This window comes from Panthera onca, chromosome B4 (genome assembly GCF_046562875.1).
Source record: "Panthera onca isolate mPanOnc1 chromosome B4, mPanOnc1 haplotype 2, whole genome shotgun sequence".
Taxonomy (NCBI): Eukaryota; Metazoa; Chordata; class Mammalia; order Carnivora; family Felidae; genus Panthera; species Panthera onca.
In genome coordinates this window covers 91,154,540-91,174,617 of record NC_138345.1, presented here as the reverse complement: position 1 = coordinate 91,174,617, position 20,078 = coordinate 91,154,540, and the positions used below count along the sequence as shown (strand labels likewise).

At 40.0% G+C, this 20,078-nt stretch overlaps 1 protein-coding gene across 10 annotated transcripts in view; it reads left to right on the top strand.

Moving 5' to 3' along the window:
* The window catches only part of GRIP1 (glutamate receptor interacting protein 1), a 691,569-nt gene that overhangs the window by 558,372 nt on the left and 113,119 nt on the right, over positions 1-20,078 (top strand). The gene's annotated exons all lie outside the window — the stretch shown is intronic.

Sequence of the window (20,078 nt, the reverse complement as noted above, 5' to 3'; positions counted from 1 at the left end):
CTCAGGTCATGATCTCGCTGTCTGTGAGTTCGAGCCCGGCGTCAGGCTCTGAGCTGATAGCTCAGAGCCTGGAGCCTGCTTCAGATTCTGTGTCTCCCTCTCTCTCTGACCCTCCCCCGTTCATGCTGTGTCTCTCTCTGTCTCAAAAATAAATAAAAACGTTAAAAAAAATTTTTTTTAAAAATAAAATGAGAAGTTGAGTACAGTATCCTTTTTTTTTCTTTTAATGTAGTTGACCCACGATGTTACATTTGTTTCAGGTGTACAACATAGTGATTCGACAAGTGTGTGTGTGTTGCCATGTTCACCACAAGTATAACTACCATCTGTCACCATGCAACACCATTACAATACCTTTGACTGTATTCCCTTTGCTGTACCTTTCATTTCCATGATTTACTCATTCCATAACGGGAAACCTGTGTCTCCCACTCCCTTTCACCCATTTTGCCCGTTCCCCCACGCTTTTCCCCTGTGGCAGCCATCAGTTTGTTCCCTGTGTTTAAACGTCTGAATCTGCTTTTTGTTTGTTTATTCACTTATTTGGATTTTTTCCAGTTCCACATATGAGTGAAATCGTATGGTAGTCGTCTTTCTCAGTCTGATTTATTTCACTTAGCATAATACCCTCTAGGTCCATCCATTTTGTCTGAAATGGCACTATCTTGTCCTTTTCTATGGCTGCATAATATGTGTATACATCACATCTTCCTTATCTATTCATCTATCAGTGGACACTTCGGTTGCTTCCATATCTTACCTATTATAAATAATGCTGCGATAAACATAAGGTGCATATATCTTTTTGAGTCACTGTTTTGGTTTTCTTTGGGTAAATACCCAGTGGTGGAATTATTGGACCATATGGTATTTGCTATTTTTAATTTTTTGAAGAAACTCCATACTGAAGCACCAATTCACATCCCTACCAACAGTGCACGAGGGTTCCTTTTCTTCCACATCCTCACCAACACTTGTTATTTTTTGTCTTTTTTTTTAAATATTTATTTATTTTTGAGAGACACAGAGACAGAATGCGAGTGTGTTAGGGGCAGAGAGAGAGGGAGACACAGAATCTGAAGCAGGCTCCAGGCTCTGAGCTGTCAGCATAGAGCCTGACACGGGGCTTGAACTCACAAGCTGTGAGATCATGACCTGAGCCGAAGTCGGACGTTCAACTGATTGAGCCACCCAGGCTTTCCAGGCGCCCCATTTCTTGTCTTTTTTATTTTTTTTTAGCCATTCTGGAAGGTATAAGGTGATACCTCATTGTGGTTTTGATTTGCATTTCCTTGGTGTTTAGTGGTGTCCAGAATCTTTTCATGTCTCTGTTTGCCATTTGAATATCTTCTGTAGGAAAATGTCTATTTAATTCTTCTGCCCATTTTTAATTGGATTATTTGTTTTTTTGGTGTTGAGTTATAGAAGTTCTTCCTTTATATATTTGGGATATTAAACCTTTATCAGACATATCATCTGCAAATCCTCTTACATTTAATAGGTAACCTTTTTGTTTTGTTGATGGTTTCTTTTGCTGTGCAAATGCTTTTTATTTTGACATAGTCCCAATAGTTTATTTCTGCTTTGTTTCCCTTGCCTTAGGAGACATATCTAGCAAAATGTGGTGTAGTATTCTTTCTTCCAATAATGATTACAATAGAAATTAATTATATTTCTGCCCTTACAACTATGGTAAAACTTGGAAGGTATCCTCATCTGGCTTTTAAATGTTAAGAGAGAGCCCAGTTTTGTGTAATGTTGACAAAGGCAGAAAAATTATGAAATAATGAATTGGAACTTGAAATTGAAACTAAATCATGTTATATACACTTCTTAACAATTATCAGACATGATTATTTGACCTGATTTTACCAGTAAGTTTTGTGCTGGTGAAATGTAGCAGAGAAAAGAGGCTTACTCTATTAACTGCAAACTCCTTTCTCCTTTATTTCCCACCCTGTGTGATTCATGTAGAACAGTGGTGCTTAAAAAATATTAATATGTCTATTGGCCTGAAATGTTTTAAAAGGTATGAGGTTTCTAAAAAAAATTTTAAGTATGAGATTTAAGGAGTTCTTAGCGGAATAAGCAGTACGGTATGCTCTTGACATGGAAAGTTCGAAAATGAATGAACTTCCCACCCTCCTCTACCCTTCTTGTATTCTCTCCCACCCTCTTTTCTTTTTCTTTCTCTTTGGTTATATAGGTTTTAAGTTAGATTTGGAGTTAGGTGATTTGGGTCCTGTTCTCACTCTACTGATTTCTAGCTATTAAGGTGGACCATGTCTCTTATTTCCCTGTGCCTTAGTTACCTCATTTGTCAAATGGGGACTTGCTTACTGTTTCTCAACTTTTTCTCTCTCACTCTGTTCCTCACTGTCTGTCTTCCATTCTTCCTCCTTTCCCTTCCAGTCACCCAATTCTTCTTTGATATTCTGCTCTCCATTTCTCGCTATGAGTACTACTCTATTCTAACTGTGTCCTACTCAGCTTTTTTTCTAGTATTCCCTATAGCCATCCTCCTTTTTCTCTGTTTGTGTTTCTTGCTTTTTTCCATTCCTGTTTTCCTAATTTGGGCTAAGATAGGATTAGGTACCATAAGCTCAAATAATTTTTTTTATTTTTTTAACATTTATTTATTTTTGAGAGAGACAGAGACAGAGTGTGAGCGGGGGAGGAGCAGAGAGAGAGGGAGACACAGAATCCAAAGCAGGCTCCAGGCTCTGAGCTGTCAGCACAGAGCCCGATGCGGGGCTTGAATTCACGAGTCATGAGATCATGACCTGAGCTGAAGTCGGACACCCAACCGACGGAGCCACCCAGGCACCCCATATAAGCTCAAATAATTGAGAATGACAATTGGAGGAGAGAGAAGTACAAATGGTGTCCTAGAATATGAGATACTTTCAATTAGAATTATTCATCAAATATGAACTGATACTTTCTATAGCAAAAAAAACATTTTCCTTTTTTCTTGTAATACTTTTTCTTTTGCAACTTTTGGAGCTCTTCTTTCTCAACAGGAATAAAATGAGCTCTTATGCAACACAGCCTGGGAAAATGATGAGCAATAATAGCTCAACCGTATACAAGGACAGCATCAAGTACAAATAGCAGAAACCCAATGTAGACTAGCTTCAAGAGGGAATATGTTAGCCTACAAAAGCTTGGAGTCCAAGGTGTAGCCTGGCTTCAAACATAAGTTCAGTAATGTCATAGGCATTCTGTCTCTCCGATCTTCTTGCCTAGGAAAGCCGCTCCTTATGTTATGACAAGATGGCCCCAGCAGCCACACGCCTACATCATCTTGAGAGTTTATGATACCAGGAAGAAATGAGAATGGATCTCCTGTAAAAGATTCTCAGTGACTTAGCTTGGAGCAAATGCTGACCATTACCCTAATCACTGTGTCCGGGGATATAATGCACTCTTTGCTCCTTTGGTAGGAGAGGCAGAGTGTATGTTGAACAGCCCCAGCAGAATGAAACAGAGAAATGGCACTTCCCCAAAGCAGATGGTGTTGAGTTGATGAAAGCAATAGATGCCCTTTTGAGAACATATTTTGATGTTAAATATTACATTCCCACTCGCAGGAGTTATATTCCCTCTAATCTGAGAGTTTTCCTTGCTTCACATCCTCACCAGCACTTGGTATTCCCAGTCTGGTTCATGCTAACTATTCTGATGGATGTTAAGTGATATCCCATCTTAAGCTTAATGTATATTGTCTCCATGAATAACCACGTGGGACACCTTTTCATTTCCCAGCAGGACATACTTGCTGCATTGACTTTACATTTAAGACTTTTATTTATCTATATACTATTGAAACTATGACACATTATATCTTAGAAGTATGTATACATCTGTAATCATAGATATAAATATTGATTTTAATTACTTATATACCCTTAAAAGTACACAAATTATTTCTTAGGAAGTATATCTGTGTGTGTGAGTGTGTGTGTGTGTGTGTGCGCATGTGTACACATCCAACTATAAATCTCAACCCTGGAATCAGATGTATTTTTCAGTAAGTCTCAAAATATAAATGTCAGCAAAGTCAGCAGTCTATTTAGGAAAGCTGTTGACACTATAGATTTTATTAATTAAAGTTGAATTTAATCTATGTTAAAATTTTAAGGAAAATGTATTGAGATAAGGAAGACTGTAAGAGGAATAGGTTTAGGGGGAAATTAAGAGCTCAGTTTGGGGTATGTTATGTTTGAGATGTCTCTCTACCATTCAAGTGACATGTGACATACCCACCTGTGTACAGTTGGGTATTTAAGCCTGGATTTCACTGCAGAAGTGAGGGCAGGTGATGTAAATTTTTAACTCAACAGCACAAAGATGGATCTTAAAACCATGAGGCACCTGAGGGGGGTGAGACAGAGGACTGAGCTCTGGGGCTCTCCAAAAGTGACAAGTCACAAGTCAGGAAGGTGAAGAGGAACCTGCAAAATAAATTGAGTGATGGAGACAGAGAACCGAGGCAGAGTGTTGAGGCATGGAGGACAGATTTTTCCTTTGTAAATGGTGGTAATTATACCACCACACTCACAAGTTGCTGTGAGAAGCGAAAGAATTAATACATATGCAGTGTTTGGCACATAATACGTGCATAGTAAATATGAACTAATCATTTAGAATGTTAACGAACATTCTGACTTCGGCAAAATGTAGTGCCTCTTGAAGTCAAAAAAACTTGATCGAGTCTTGGTTCTCTGTTGACCTTGGACGAGTTATTGAGCCTCTCCAAGCTTCGACCTTCCTATCTCTAAAATAGGGATGATAATAACACTTCTATAAAGGATTGATGGAAAGACTGAGTGAATATATATAAAGTGCTTACCATAACTAAACTGACCCATTATTGAATACCAGGAAATTAAAGTTGACTGTTTCCATGCCCCACTTCCCTAAAATGAACCTCACATCACCCATTATTACCCTGGATGAAGAAGGAGCTGAATCTTCATTCTGTGACAATACTAAGTCATTGGTAGAAAGTGATATTTGAGTGATAACGTGTTCTGGATTGTTTTATTTCCTAAAATTCACTGAAATACTTATTTTGCTTAGAACTTTGCTGAAAATATTTCTAAAGTATGTTTCCTAGAACGTATATTAAATTAAAGATACTTGAGTCCTTGATAGAGCACATGGAAACAGTCCCCCAAGATAGAGGGCATTGTTCTGAACATCAATCTTTACGCCAGTGCCACAGAGTCAAAAGGTTTAGAGATTATGCTAAATCTGTACTGATTTATAATTTATTCCAGAGTTTTAAAAAATTACAAGATCCTCTAATATTAGTTATTTTATAACTTTCCTCTTTCTTCCATGGAAAGAGCTGTGGAAAGCCATCAGTCAATATGGATTTCTTGTCGGTTATATTAAACAAGGCTCACTGTAGTGTAATTTAAATAAGCTTTCTCACCAAGAAACAGTAATCATAGTCACTTAGTAGATGTCAAATGTAAACAGCACACTATTGTAGTTGCAAATAAAGATGGAAAGACAACTAAAATGTTTCTCAAAAACTGTGAAATACAGTGAAATTTTCCACTGTCATCCCTAATATTTACTATCCTCATGCATAGACCTTTCAAAAATATACTCTCTCCCTCCCTCCCTCCCTTCTATGCATATATGCCCAAGTCAAATCCACCTCCTTCCCTGATCCTACTCTTCTTTGGTTCAGTCAGTCTCTCATTTTCTCTTCCTTTTGAACCCCACTGGCGCTCCCTTGGCAACTCTGGAGGGCATTTACATTTTGTCTTGCCTAAGTTATCTGTGAGTTTTCCTGTTGTGCCTTTAGGTTCCATAGACTCCTTGGGGACAGTAATTGAGTCATCTTTTTTGCTTATTTCTATTGCATCTCACATGAAGTCTCCAGATATACACAGGAGGCTCTTAATGATAATTGTGGATTGAACGATGCAGTCACCTATAGATGAGCTGTTTTTATGACTGATCATCATGAAGTGGATGTGTATAGAATATAGCAAAACATCAATGTTTATGTGGTAGGTTTAAGATGAAGTTACTTCATGATATCATCTTACATTTCAGAATGACATCACGATCTTTATGTTTTTATAATTATGAAATTTATTGTCAAATTGGTTTCCATACAGCACCCAGTGCTCATCCCAGCAGGTGCCCTCCTCAGTGCCCATTATGAATCTTTAAATCACAAAACCTCTTCATCTACCTATGGTGTTTTTCTGTGCTCCTGTAATCCTCTGACTCTTCTCTTAACTATTTCTCTGCTCAGCTTCAAATATTTCCTTTCATTTATCTGGACTGAGCCAGCATGCAAAACCAAGAATGCTGAAAAAAATGTTACCCTTTCCTTTGAAATGCCCACGCCTATTCTATCTTTGCCCAGATGTGTGGATAGTCCTTACTTCTATTCAACCCTTAGTAATTTTCAAGTAATTGTTTTAACAGATACTGATTTGAGTGTTATGAGTCTTCGGAAAAGATGACTAACTCCTTTGCAGTCAAAAGTATAGGTTTGTGTGGCACCTGGGTGGCCCAGTTGCTTAAGCATCCGACTCTTGATTTTAGCTCAGGTCATTATCTCACAGTTCATGAGTTCAAACCCCGCATGGGGCTCTGCGCTGACAGTGCAGAGCCTGCTTGGGATTCTGTCTTCCTGTCTCTCTCTGCCCCTCCCCTGCCCACTCTCTATCTCTCTCTCCATTTCTCTCATAAATAAATAAATAAATAAATAAATAAATAAATAAATATATTTTTTTAAAGAGTATAGGTTTATTGGTGTCATCACAACTGTATCTTGGCCATGCTTTGCATTTCATTTTTTCGGAATATCAAGATCAAGATGTAACACCTTCCACCAGTGACTTCTCAGTCACAGGTTCCAAGAGTAAATTGGCCACTATCTGTGTTCTCTAATAAATTTCTTCTAGACGATCTCAATGTACTGGAAATTTTTTCCATCGAATTTTTCAAGGGAATTTTTCATGTGTGTCATAAATACTTCTAGAAGGGCTCCTAGAAGTATTTATGACACACATGCTTCTTTATGGGTCACCAGCATAACCTCCCCTTCACAGAAAATTTCATAAATGGAAGACCAGAAAGTTTTCCACTTAAAAAAAGTCTAATTTTCAAATGGCAACAGCCATTTACTTGGAATATTATTTTTCTAAGATAAAAGGCAGATCTCCTTAAAACTTCTCCTTTTGATCTAAAAAGTGATTTTTTGCAGAATACTCTTGTTCCTAGTCATCTAGTTCTCTTTTATGTATTCAAACTAGAGCCACTTAACAGATGTTTATGGACACAAAAGAAATGGGTGAGGAGAAAGTTACCTTAAATTAAAAAAGGTATATTTTTTATTTTATATTACTAGATTATAACAGAGGGGTTTTAAAATTCACTTTTAGGGGCGCCTGGGTGGCTCAGTCGGTTGAGTGTCCGACTTCGGCTCAGGTCATGATCTCACACTCCGAGAGTTCGAGCCCTCCATCAGGCTCTGTGCTGACAGCTCAGGGCCTGGAGTCTGCTTCCGATTCTGTGTCTCCCTCTCTCTCTGCCCCCCCCCACCCCCCCCACCCCCGGTTCATGCTCTGTCTCTCTCTGTCTTAAAAATAAATAAAAAACATTAAAAATTTTTTTAATTAAAAAAAATAAAATTCATTTTTACATTATAGTACAAGATGCAAGTAGGAAAGTGCTGAAATCTTATTTGTACACATTATTGAAATGCCACTTGCATATTCCCCACCCAGGTCAAGAAATAGAACAGAACCATTATCGCCAAAACCCCAATGTCTCCACCCAATCGCTACCCCATCGCTTTCCACAGTGTAACCCCCATCTTGACTGACTAAACCATAAATGTGTTTTCCTGATTTTGGAACTGTTTATAAACGGAACCACGTAGCCTGTTTCTTTGGTACTAGGCTTCTCTTGTCCAACAGTGTGTTGTGAGATCCACTCCTACCGTTACCTGCAGCAGTAATTCATTCTTTTTGTTATTATAGCATTCCATTATACCAATCGATCACAATTTAGCCTTTCCCATTGATGATAGTTTATATATTTTGCAGTGTGAGGCTCTTACAAATAATGCTACTGTGAACATCCTGGTGTATGTCTTGTAGTAAACATATATATGCATTTCTATTAGGTTATGCCTAGGAGTGGAATCGCCAGGCCACATGTTACATGCATGCTCAGCTTTAGTAGATAGTGCCAAACAGTTTTTCCAAGTGGTGGTACCGATTTGCATTCCTGCTGACTGTTTTGCTTCCTTCCCACCCTCACCAGCACTTGGTATCATCGATCTGTTTCATTTTAACCATTCTGAGAGTGTCTAGTGTTAGCTTTTTGTGGCTTTAGTGTGTATTTCCAGATGAATAAGGATGCTGGGCACCTTTTCATTATTTGTCATCTGGATATTCTCCGTTGCAATACGTTTGTTCAAGTCTTTCGGTCCATTTTTTTTTCCGTTAGGCAACCGTATCATTATAGATTTATATGAGGTCTTTGTACATTATATATGCAAGCCCTATTGTATTTATATATGTTACAAATTGACCCTAACTACTGTCTGGAAAAGAAATGCCAAAATTGGTAGATTTCAGCTAATCCATAACATTCCAATAAACTGCTTGGTTGCCTTTTGGGAATGTCCTGAGATTTTGACAAACAGAAGCCTGGAAGAGGATGTAAAATTCCATCTAGTTTGTTCTACCATCTTCAGGTAGATGTTGCCATTGGAGTTTAGTACTATATCAGTATTAGCTATTGCTGTGTAGCAAAATATTAGTATTAACTCTTCCTAGGGAGCAAAATATCACAAACTAGTGACTTCAAACTACACCCATTTATCACCTCACAGTTCTAGAAGTCCTAAGTCCAGGCGAGCTCTTCTGGATTCTTTGCTTAGCATCTCTCAAGGCCCAAGTCAATGTGTCACCTGAGCTAAGGTTTTATCTAAAGGCTCTGGGAAAGAATCCACTTCCAACTTTATTCACATTATTGGCCAGTTCTTTGACGCTGCAGATCTGAGGTCCCCGTTTCCAACTGGGAACTGTTTCTTGCCCTTAGAGATGCCCACATTCCTTCTCACATGGCCTCCTCCATCTACAGCCAGCAATGTAGTGTTGGCTATCCCTCACATTTTAAATCCCGGACTTCTCCTTCTACCAACAGTCAGAGAAAGTTCTGCACTTTTAAGGACTCATTTGATCACGTGAGGCTTACCCAGATAATCTCTCTGTTTAAGGTCGCCTGGGTGGAACGATACAACACAGTCATGGGAGTGATACATTATCTCATTCAGAGGGTCTGGGGATTAGCACATGATGGGAGAGGGACACCATGGTTTCAGAGATTCCGTCTACCACAAAATCAAAGAGAGACAGGAACAGATTAGAAGAGAAATGCCAGCACTTAGAGATCGAAACACCTGTGGAGAGGTCATCGGCTAGACCAACATCGGTGCCTACTTTGAAGTAATTCTCAACATGTTTTGCATGAATGAGTACCTTTGAGATTCTGTTTTATGCTGTTACATTATATCACCTTTCTCTGAATGTTCTTGTACAAATAAACGGACACAGTATCCCCAAACTATAGTTCAACTAGAATGGGAAGAATCAGTAACTTTCCAGGTTTTTTTAATGTCATCTCTGATTAACAGGTGGTGGTTGTCTGAACCACTGTGGTAAGAAGGAGCTTGAAGTTTCCAAGCTCAATGGGAAAGACAGTGATCACTTACACCATGTACTGAGTGCTGCAGGTACCTATGAGTGCAAATGCAGTCTTGTTACCACCCCTTGCCCACTCAGAGGTCCAAGGGACACTAGCAGCCACTGGACCTGCGAACTAGTCCAAAGTTGAATCAATTTTAGAGACTCTCTGTCTGATAAATCTGAATAATACAGCACTTCGTATCATTGTCTTCTCACCATAACTGGAGGCTTGTCCGTTTTTTTCTACAACCACATACGATAATCCACATTTTTTACGCTCTCGAGGAGAAGCAGCAAACTGGAAGGCATGGAGCATGTATCCTTTGGTCTGCACCGTGAGTTTGAAAAGTTAGAATTGGTTTTGAACATTTAGAAATAAGAATTTCTCATTTAAAGTAAATCTAAATATCCGACTGCCCTTAACAGTTTAACAGCACTAGGTTGGCCTGCCCATATGGAACCACGGGCTTAAGCTGAGTCTCAGGCTGTCTCTTTGGATAAGGGATATTCTCTCCCATTTGTCCAAATTATTTCCCTGACACCCACGCCTTGCAGCAAGTCTGCTCCCCACAGGCATTTGGGTTTGTGATCCTTGCTCTGCACTGCGTGACCTTTCTGTTCAGCCAGCGTAGCTCCAAGACAGGATTGGGCAGGCTCACAGAAAAAAGGTCCCTACCAGCAGTTTCTGTCCTAAGTGGTCCACATCCTTGTCTGTCTAACCTCGCATTTCCCCAAACAGGTATTTGATGACTCCTGGGGGTGATGTGAAGAGTTTGGCAGACTGGTAGAGATGGGAGCCGAGATGCTCAGCCTCTCAGCCCACTGTCGATCCCTCTCATCTGAGCCACCACGGTTCCCCATTCTGCTCCCTACTGGGCCGGCTTCCTCATGCTTATTACACCCTGATTCTCTCCTTGGGCTTGGGGGGTAGATACGTATCTTGAAAGCTCATCCCAAGTAAGTTAGTTTCTGGGTCTCTAAAGCGATGCGGATAGTCTGGTTTTAGCGTGAGAGGTATTCATTAACCTTTTTAATTAACTCAGTAACATTAATGGAAGAAAATAAAATACTGTAGCATATCATTCAGGAATTCACACCTTCTAAAAGTTTCCTGTTATATGAGGTACTGAGGAGATGAGCGAGATATCAGAGTAGGAGTAAGATAGAGTAGTAATTTAATCTCTGCCTTTTTGTTAAGAGCCCATTTGACTATATTTTAGGTGATATCCATTGTGATAGAATCAGAAGGGTCTTTTAAATCTTTTGGACCACTGTTCCTCACTTGTGGCATGAGGGGACTAGACCACACCATCCCAGAGGTTCTTCCAACTCTAATATTCTGTCTCTTTGAATTTGATAACTTCTCATGAAAGATTTTATTTAAAAAAATTTTTTTAACGTTTATTTATTTTTGAGACAGAGAGTGACAGAGCATGAACGGGGGAGGGTCAGAGAGAGAGGGAGACACAGAATCTGAAGCAGGCTCCAGGCTCTGAGCTGTCGGCACAGAGCCCGACGCGGGGCTCGAACTCACAGACCTCAAGATCATGACCTGAGCTGAAGTTGGGCACTTAACCAACTGAGCCACCCAGGCGCCCCTCATGAGAGATTTTAAAAACTATCACCTCTTCTGTTCTCATTGATGTAATTCTAAAGCAAAATACTATAAATAAAAATAGCTTTAAATAATATTTAACTATAGTTCAAACTGAATTAAAAGGATTACGGTTAAAACCACTATCTAAAAAAGGAAAGTTGGGAGTGCCTAGGTGACTCAATTAATTAAGTCTCCAGCTCTTGATTTTAGCTCAGGTCATGATCTCACGGTTAGTGAGATTGAGCCCCACGTTGGGCTCTGTAGCACAGAGCCCATTTGAGATTCTTTCTCTCTTGCTCTCTGCCCCTCCCTCGCTTATGCACACATGCATGTGCACACTCTCTCTCTCCCGCAAAGGAAAGAAACTTTAATAATAAAAAATAGAAAGGAAAGTTGGTCACTTCCCTTGTTAATCACAACAAACCCAGCAATCTCATTTCCGAGAGATTTCTTCCCAGCATTTCCATAATAGGCATAAGGCCAAGTTGCTGCTACGAAGCCACTATCTGCAAAGATCTTGATCTTGGCATTCTGAGACATTAACAAATTAATGGAAAATGGGTTAAAATTCCCTCATTTTCAGATTGAATATTATGCTTCTAAAATTAAACATGTCCCTTAAGGGGAAAATTGGTCCTTTAATTGTAGTATATTTTAGACAAATGAAAAACTGCCTAAACTCTGTCAGAGGAAACCTCTTTGCATGGTAAGTTTCAGTAAGGTCACATACATGTATTAGGTAGACCAGAATTGCATTTCCTTTTAAGAAGGGTAACAGGTAAGCACTTTTATCGATCACAAGGTCAGTTCTTGGACATTTTTTAGAGTACTACCCAAGTGCTAATCAAGATTACTTTTCTCGGTGGTTGGATACTAATTCTATAATTCCTTGCTGTCAATTGGGCAAGGAAAAGTAAAGTAAGTAACTAAGAAAAGTAAAGTAGGATACCAAAATATCTTTTACTGGGGAAAAATCATCGTTCTTTATATCTTTGTATCTTCCGTCAACCATTATGAATAACTGCAGGCTATACCTTCCAAAGAAACAGAAGACCACAAGCTCCCTGTGAGGCATGAAACTCTCCTAACACTTTTCTCCATATTTTAGTTATCCTTGTTCAACAGCATCCACTTCAGTTCTTGTATACAGTAAAATTAGTATTTTTAGCATTGTTTATGATATACTAATAGGTAGTAAAGGCTCAGGTTGACTCCCAACAGTCATAATACCAAGGGAACAAACTATATTTCTACTTGTTTCTGCAGCTGTGATACTGAATGTGGCTCCCAGACCCACTGTCTTATCACTCATGAGGGTGCCTTTACTCTACATGATAGCACCCACTGTATTCCCCTGCCTCTTGGATTTTCCATATGATCCACAATTATAATGGTAGAAACTGCCCTGAATCTGTCTCCATGAATTCAGGAGGTCAGAGCCGTTTTGTAAGGATCCTCGGGTTTACTTTAAGATAAATGGAAATTTTTCTACTGTGAATTCTCAGAAGCAGACTGAGATCAAACTTTTCATACGGACATCCTTGAGAATACACCAACACCCAGCATCCTCCCTCTGTAGCATCTGGTTCTCATCCCCTGAAGGTATTGTGTTGAGAGTAAAATAAGAAATGGAAAAGCCAGCAGGTTTTCGCCCGATCTCTGCGAGGGCAGTACTACACGGCATTAATCTCGCTCAGAATCCCTGTAGCATTTAATGGAGTCATTCACAAGAAACAGCAAATGACTGCTAAACGGACCACACCACCTCCTGCAGAATTATTTTATTTTAAAACAAGTAAAATGCAAAGAGCCATTCCGTAATTCTTCCCTCGACTTCTTTACTTTTTCTGTCTCTGAACATACTGTCTCACAATGTTATCATCTATTTTGACAACTACCACCATCTTTATTTGGACCTCTGCCCACCCGTTAGCTACAAAATAAAGCCCAAAGTCTTTAGTCTGACACTCAGGCTGTACCCAAGCTTTTCCTAACCTACCTTTCTAGGTTCGTTTTTTGTTATATCCCTGGAAAACCCTGGGCTTCATTCAGCCACACTGGACTTCTAATGATTTGTGAATGAGGTTTTACCATGTTTGTGTGTTTCCTCATGGCTTTCATCCTACCTGTACAGCGTAGTGACTTAGTGATTAACAGGACCCAGGTTGGATTCCTGGCTCTGCAACTTACTAGGTATGTGACCTTTCTAAGTCTCAGTTTCCCCAACTGTAAAATGGGAATCCATCACAGCAGCTCCTGCCTATGGTTCGTGGTGGTTAAAGTTGTCAATACATTTAAAGCACTTGGCATATTCCTGGCACACATAGAAACTTAAAAATCTGCTTTTATTATTGTCATTATTATTATTGTTGCTATGTGAGCTTTCTCACTCTCGTATTACAGCCTGTCAACTTGACTTCTATTTCCTGAAGCTAGACCTAGCAAATCCAACTGGTAGCAATCCCTCTGTCGTCTTAACTCCTGTGGTGGCTTTTTTAGACACCTCTTTATAGTCTTTACCCCCAAGTATAGTAGTGTGGTTTTCTCTGTGTGTGACCATGCTCCTCTATGAGATTAGAAACTCCCCGAGGACAGGCACTATTTCATGCCCATATGTATCCTCTGCTGTGCCCTATACATGGAAGATACTATCTCTTGGTTGACTGGGCAAATGAATGAACAAATAAGCAAGGATTCATTCAAAATAAGCCTGTCTTTACCCTAAATTTAATAATATTCAAAATAACTTCTCATGTATTTAGAACACTTTTAGTCTACGGGACACTTCACAATCACTATCCTACCTTATCCGTACATTACCTCTATAGACCACACTTCCTCATGTGTTTTGAGAGAGCCTGAAAGAATTATGTGGGCCCTGGGAGGCTGACACTTTCTGATCCATAGTACAAGGATCTACATGATTTCTACAGCAACAGGTCAGTTCACATTAAGCTTGTGAATGCATTTGCCCCTTAAGGGAACAAATCAAAACATACGCTTCATGACCATCACACAGGTAATGTTTACTGTTGGAGGTTACATTTCTAGAATATTCGGTAAGAACTTTGTAGTTCATATTTGCATATCTTGGGCAACTTTCTGTTCCTTCTCAGGGAACACATGTGAGACAGACCTTAAATAAGGTCTTCCCCCAAATCACTGCTCTCTTCACGGTGCCATTTTTTACAGAGTTCCTGGAGCCACCCACTGAATATTCCTAATCTTCTCTTCCCTGTGGTAGAAAAAAAGATCCTTCATTCCAGGTTCCTCACCAGTGGCAACTCTGTTCCATCTATCAGTGGCAACTCTGGGCTCAAGGCTAAATCAATGATGTTGGAGTTATCATTATTGTTTTTATATACCTAATGAGGTAGGAAAGGGAGGATTTCGACTGTTCTAAAAATTAGAAATCTAAGGTACGTTATTTGCCTTGATGACACAGTTTATAAATGTCAAAGTGAAAATTCAGCCTTTTTGCTAACATAATATGTTGCTATTAGCAAACTATAGTAGTAGTAACTGCCATTTACAAAGTGCCTATTCTGTGCAAAGGCATTTTATAAACATTATCTCCCTGTGATCTTACCCTCAGAGGTAGGTGTGTGCATATTCCCATTTCAGGAAACAGAGAAAAGAAAACAACTTGCCTGGGTAGGATATAACAGAGCCAGAATTCAAACTGTTATGTCTGATTCCAGAACCTTTGCTTCCAGCAATTTAACCACCGGAGCAGTCTTAATGCAACATTTATAGGATACTTCCTAAAGCTAAATGTTGAGAACTGAACTTGAACCTTCCCCTTGGTCTGTTCTCCCATCTTCCCCATCTCAGGTGGTGATGCCTCCCTCTGAGCAGTTCTCAAACCAGAGCTCCTCTCAACCAGAGCTCCTCTCAAACCAGATCCTTCATCTTCCCTCACCCTGCTTACACTAAGCTGCCACTTCCTGCGGTCACCGGCTCAGTCCACGTTAGCCTTCCATGCACCTGTCCTTGCCTCTCACTCACAGATGCAGCCCTCTCTCTCCCAGTCACCTCCCAGCTTGCCCGTCTTCTCTTCACCCCCCATTCCCATTCAAATCTGTGCTCCCACAGAAGCCCCAGAGAGGAACCCATGGCATCGCATCATCCTTCCTCAATGTTGCCCCACTAAATTCCAATCAAGTTCAGTTCTGTGCTGTGCCTATGAATCCCTGCATGCTCTGTTCCAGAGCCTTCCCCCCATCTCCACTTTCCATGGTCTCCCAGAAGCTCTCTTCTCTTTGAAACCCTGGGCTTTTTTTTTTGCCCCTCCCCCATACCAGTCTCCCATCCTCAGAGACTTTGCAAGTTCTGTTCCCACTGCTTCAGAAGTGATTCTCCATCCCTTGCACATGAACAAACCCATTCTTTACCCAGCTATTTGGTACATGTCCTTTAATGTCTCAGCCTCAGTGTCACTTCTTCAGAGAGAACTTTCCTGACACCTTGTTTAAATTAGGTCTCCCCATTTTACTTACCCAGGGAATCCTGACCGAAGGGTTCATGATAATTATCACCACGATAATGCTCATTTGTTGCTGAGCCAACCTGCTGTCTCCACAATGCTGTAAGCACCAACAGGGCTGGGACAGGAACAGTATATATTTTTTACCAATGTATGTGTGAAGCACAAAAAAAGTACACATTAAATATTTGTTGGATGACTGAAATGCAAACAGCTTAAGGACAGTACCTCTACTGTATTTCACTAAATTGAGAATAAATGTTTACTCATTTCTGAAGAACTCCAAAGGTAGTAGGAAAGGATGCAATAAAGTCCTAAGTAACCAATTCATATTCCTATTCTGATATTCTTATTCGTTCTTCTCTTCCCTCTCATCTCCTCCCCTTCGCTTTTGTCCCCCTCATTTTCCCCCTCCCCTCCACCTCCCTGCCCTCCCCTTCCCTCACCACCATCCTCCCTTTCCTTCCCTTCCCTTAAAGAAGCATTTCCTCCAGGTAACAGACAAAAGCATCAGGGTGCCTAAATCCCGGAGAGCCACTTGGCAGGATTTGGGGTGACTCATAGCCCATGCCCACAGTTGATTTCTTGCCCAAATTTTCATTAGCTATTTTCAATGATTCCAGAACACCATAGTGCCAGAATCTAACAGTACTCTGTTAGGGACTATACCAGACCCTCCTCGAATTAGAGGTACTGGTGTACAAACAACAAATTATTTCTCTCCAGTTCTTTGAAGATTGAGAAGTACTGGGATCAGAGTACAAAGTGACCAGTTATCACCCTGTGACCAGCCCTCCAATTTCAGAAGACCCTTGTTTGAACAGAATAGCAAAGATGAGTCTTCATGATCAAAGTTCCTAATGCCATAGCTTCTGAGAGTTGACCTGCTATGGTGTCTTAGCTGGTTGAAAACTTGGTATTCTGCATTTGAGGTCATTTGAGGATCCTCGGTCTCTCCTTAATTATAACGGTTGCTATTAGTTGGGAATATAAGTCTATTGTATCATCCATACTCGTTGTCCAACCTCTGGTGTATTCCATACCTTTCACCAACATTATGGTTACTGGTAAAAGAGAAAATTCTTAGACACTCCTAAGTGTGATTCCAGATAAACATCATATACTTGAACAAGCTAGATTTTGAGACCTGACATGTTGGGTTCATTAGAGACTTTCATCCAGGCATATTTAAGTTTGTGGCTATCAAAAGGTTAAAAAAAAAAAAAAAACTACTAAGCTACACACATACTCTCTCTCCCCCCCCAAAGGGAGGGAGGAATGGTTGTCATTAATTCACAAGAACTGGGTGAAATATTCAAGCAGTATTTTAGCAGCACACATGTAAAATCTCACTGGCTTTTTGCCCTATGCACTTCCATTCATAATGTTGGTTGCCTGCTTCATAGCACCTCTTTGAAATTTTGCTACAGACTATCTGCGATGTCTCACGCTAAAGACATGCTTTGGACTACTCTGGGACCTCTTACTTCTCAGAGATGACTTCTATAACTTGAATGCCTCTGCTGAGTTCTTTAAAAGATAATTTTGCAGAGGGGCACCTAGGTGGCTCAGTTGGTTAAGCATCCCACTCTTGGTTTTGGCTCACCCATGAGCTCATGGTTCCTGAGTGAGTTCGAGCCCCGCGTCAGGCTCTACGTTGGCAGCTCAGAGCCCGCTTGGGATTCTGTCTCCCTCTCTCTCTGCCCCTCCTCCACATCCCCCCCCCCCAAATAAATAAAAATAAACTTAGAAGAAAGATAGTTTTGTGCTGAGTGGTACATTTACCGTGCAGAATCTGCTTCACTGGAGCCTTCCTATACAAACAGAATTGAAGTAGAAGTTTGGCAGCCTTACTAGCAGAATTCTTCCACTCAGAAGGGCATTTGGGGGCATAAGGTAGGTTTTAGTGTGGTCAGTCGAGCTGAAGATGCTATTTGGCAGATTTATTAAATATCCCATCTGTGGAAAAAATGAAAATTAACTTAATTTTCATAATTGTACAGTTCAGAGGCTCCATGTGTAAGTGTTTCTTGAGTGCATTGTCCAAGATAAGGATTCATTAGTTATAGATTATAAAACTAAATTCATAGCGGGGTAGATCATCTGAAATTGCAGGCAGAGTAATATTGAAATCATTTACAGCACTTAAAGCTAAGTAAGTGGAAAGGTACATGGAAATCTAACTAATGAGGGGTGTCTGGGTGGCTCAGTCAGTTAAGCATCTGACTTCAGCTCAGGCCATGATGTCACGATTCGTGGGTTCGAGCCCCACATCGGGCTCATTGCTATCAGCCTATCAGTGCGGAGCGGGGAGGCTGTTTCAGATTCTGTGTCTCCCTCTCTCTCTGCCCCTCCCCTACTCGCATTCTTTCTGTGTCTCAAAAACAAATAAATGTTAAATTTTTTTTTAAAAAAGGAAGGGGCGCCTGGGTGGCTCAGTCAGTTAAGTGTCCGACTTCCGCTCGGGTCATGATCTCAAGGTCCGTGAGTCCAAGCCCCACCTCTGGCTCCGTGCTGACAGCTCGGAGCCTGGAGCCTGTTTCAGATTCTGTGTCTCCCTCTTTCTCTCTCCTCCCCCGCTCATGCTCTGTCTCTCTCTTCTCAAAAATAAACGTTAAAAAATTTTTAATAAATAAATAAATAGAAAGGAAATCTACCTAATTAATGATATACTAGAATACCATCCACCTCTTCCATCCTGCCCCTCGTTTCTCTTTCTGTTAAAACTTTGTCTTAATGGCAACGTCACTGCATCTTGCAGTAGGCAAACACTCACAGTTCTGGGGGCACATACATAATAACTTAATTTTTTGACTTAAGAGTTTTTATCTTTCTGTGGCTAGGTAAAGAAAATAATCCTTCACATCAGCTAGGAAGTTAATTAAGCAGCACAGATGAAATCAGCATGTCCTGGGTTTATCCCAGGAAGTAGAGAAGGAGAGAAGTAACAATTTGCGTGGTTCATTTCTGCCAAGCAATATGCAAAGTACTTTACCTGTTTTATCAATCCTAATTATCATAGCAATCCTGTGACATACACTGTTATCCTTATTTTTCATAAATGAATTGTCTTCAAGAGACATCACTACATTAACTGCCCAAGATCACACAGATAATATTGTGGTAAACCTGGGATTAAACCCGATTGACTTCACAGATCTGATTATGTGCCCACAGAAGATTGACAGTCGTTATAGCCAATGTCTGCAACAGTAAATATTAAAAAAAAAAGAAACATATATTTTAAGTATGGATGAAAGCTTTGAAAGCAACAGAAAAAATAATGAAATATGTCTTTGTATATTCCAAACCTAAAATTCTGAAATTGAAATGTAAGACTCAGTTCATATTCTTTCAAAACTAAATGTCTTACAGAGAATGTTTAAAAATAAAAGTGAAATCTTATGATTTGAAATATAATTATTTTAGGCCTGGGTGCATTACTGAGAAAAAAAATCGAGAAAATCCCAGAACATCAAATATTTAACATCAAGCACCTAAGAGAGTTCTGAACAACAGGAAGAAAGTGAGACAGTGAATTAATTATCTACTAGTGTTTAATCCTTCAGGCATTTTTATTGATATGAATTATGGTAAAGCTACTCAGACTAAGGGAGTGAGGCATCGGAATCCAGGAACCCTTTTACCTGTTTTTTCTTTGGTCTCTTAATATCTCGTGTGTGCCCAGAGACATCTTCCCAGATTCCTGAGCACTGCATCTACAGCTCACATTTCCATAAGAAACAGAAGTGTTAGGATCTAGCTGGTTTCCAAATACAAGAAAGAAATAGATAGTTCAGGAAAAGGAACACAAGTATAGTCCCAAAGTAGGGTCTGTGTCCACTTCTTAACCTAGTGAAGAGATCATGAGTGATATTATAGCGCCATCATCTAAGTCAGGGTTCCATAATGAAGGATTTAAAATGGAACAGTTTGCTAGCTCTTGCCCTTTGGCAAAGGCTCTCGCCTTCTTTAATTCTATAATCATGTGCAAAATGTACTTGGACTCCATAGATTCTCAAGTTCCCCACAGAATTACTTGGCTCTTCTTTCTGCTGTGTGTACGGGTTTAGGGAAGTTTTCTACTTTCATCTTTTGATGTATTTCAGGAGTGGTTCCAATTTCTTCTTTATTTTGTAAGATTTATTTATTTTAAGTAATCTCTACGTCCGACACGGGGCTTGAACTCATTACCCTGAGATCAAAAGTCACACACTCCTCTGAGCCAGACAGATACCCCCACTTTCTCTTAAGAGTA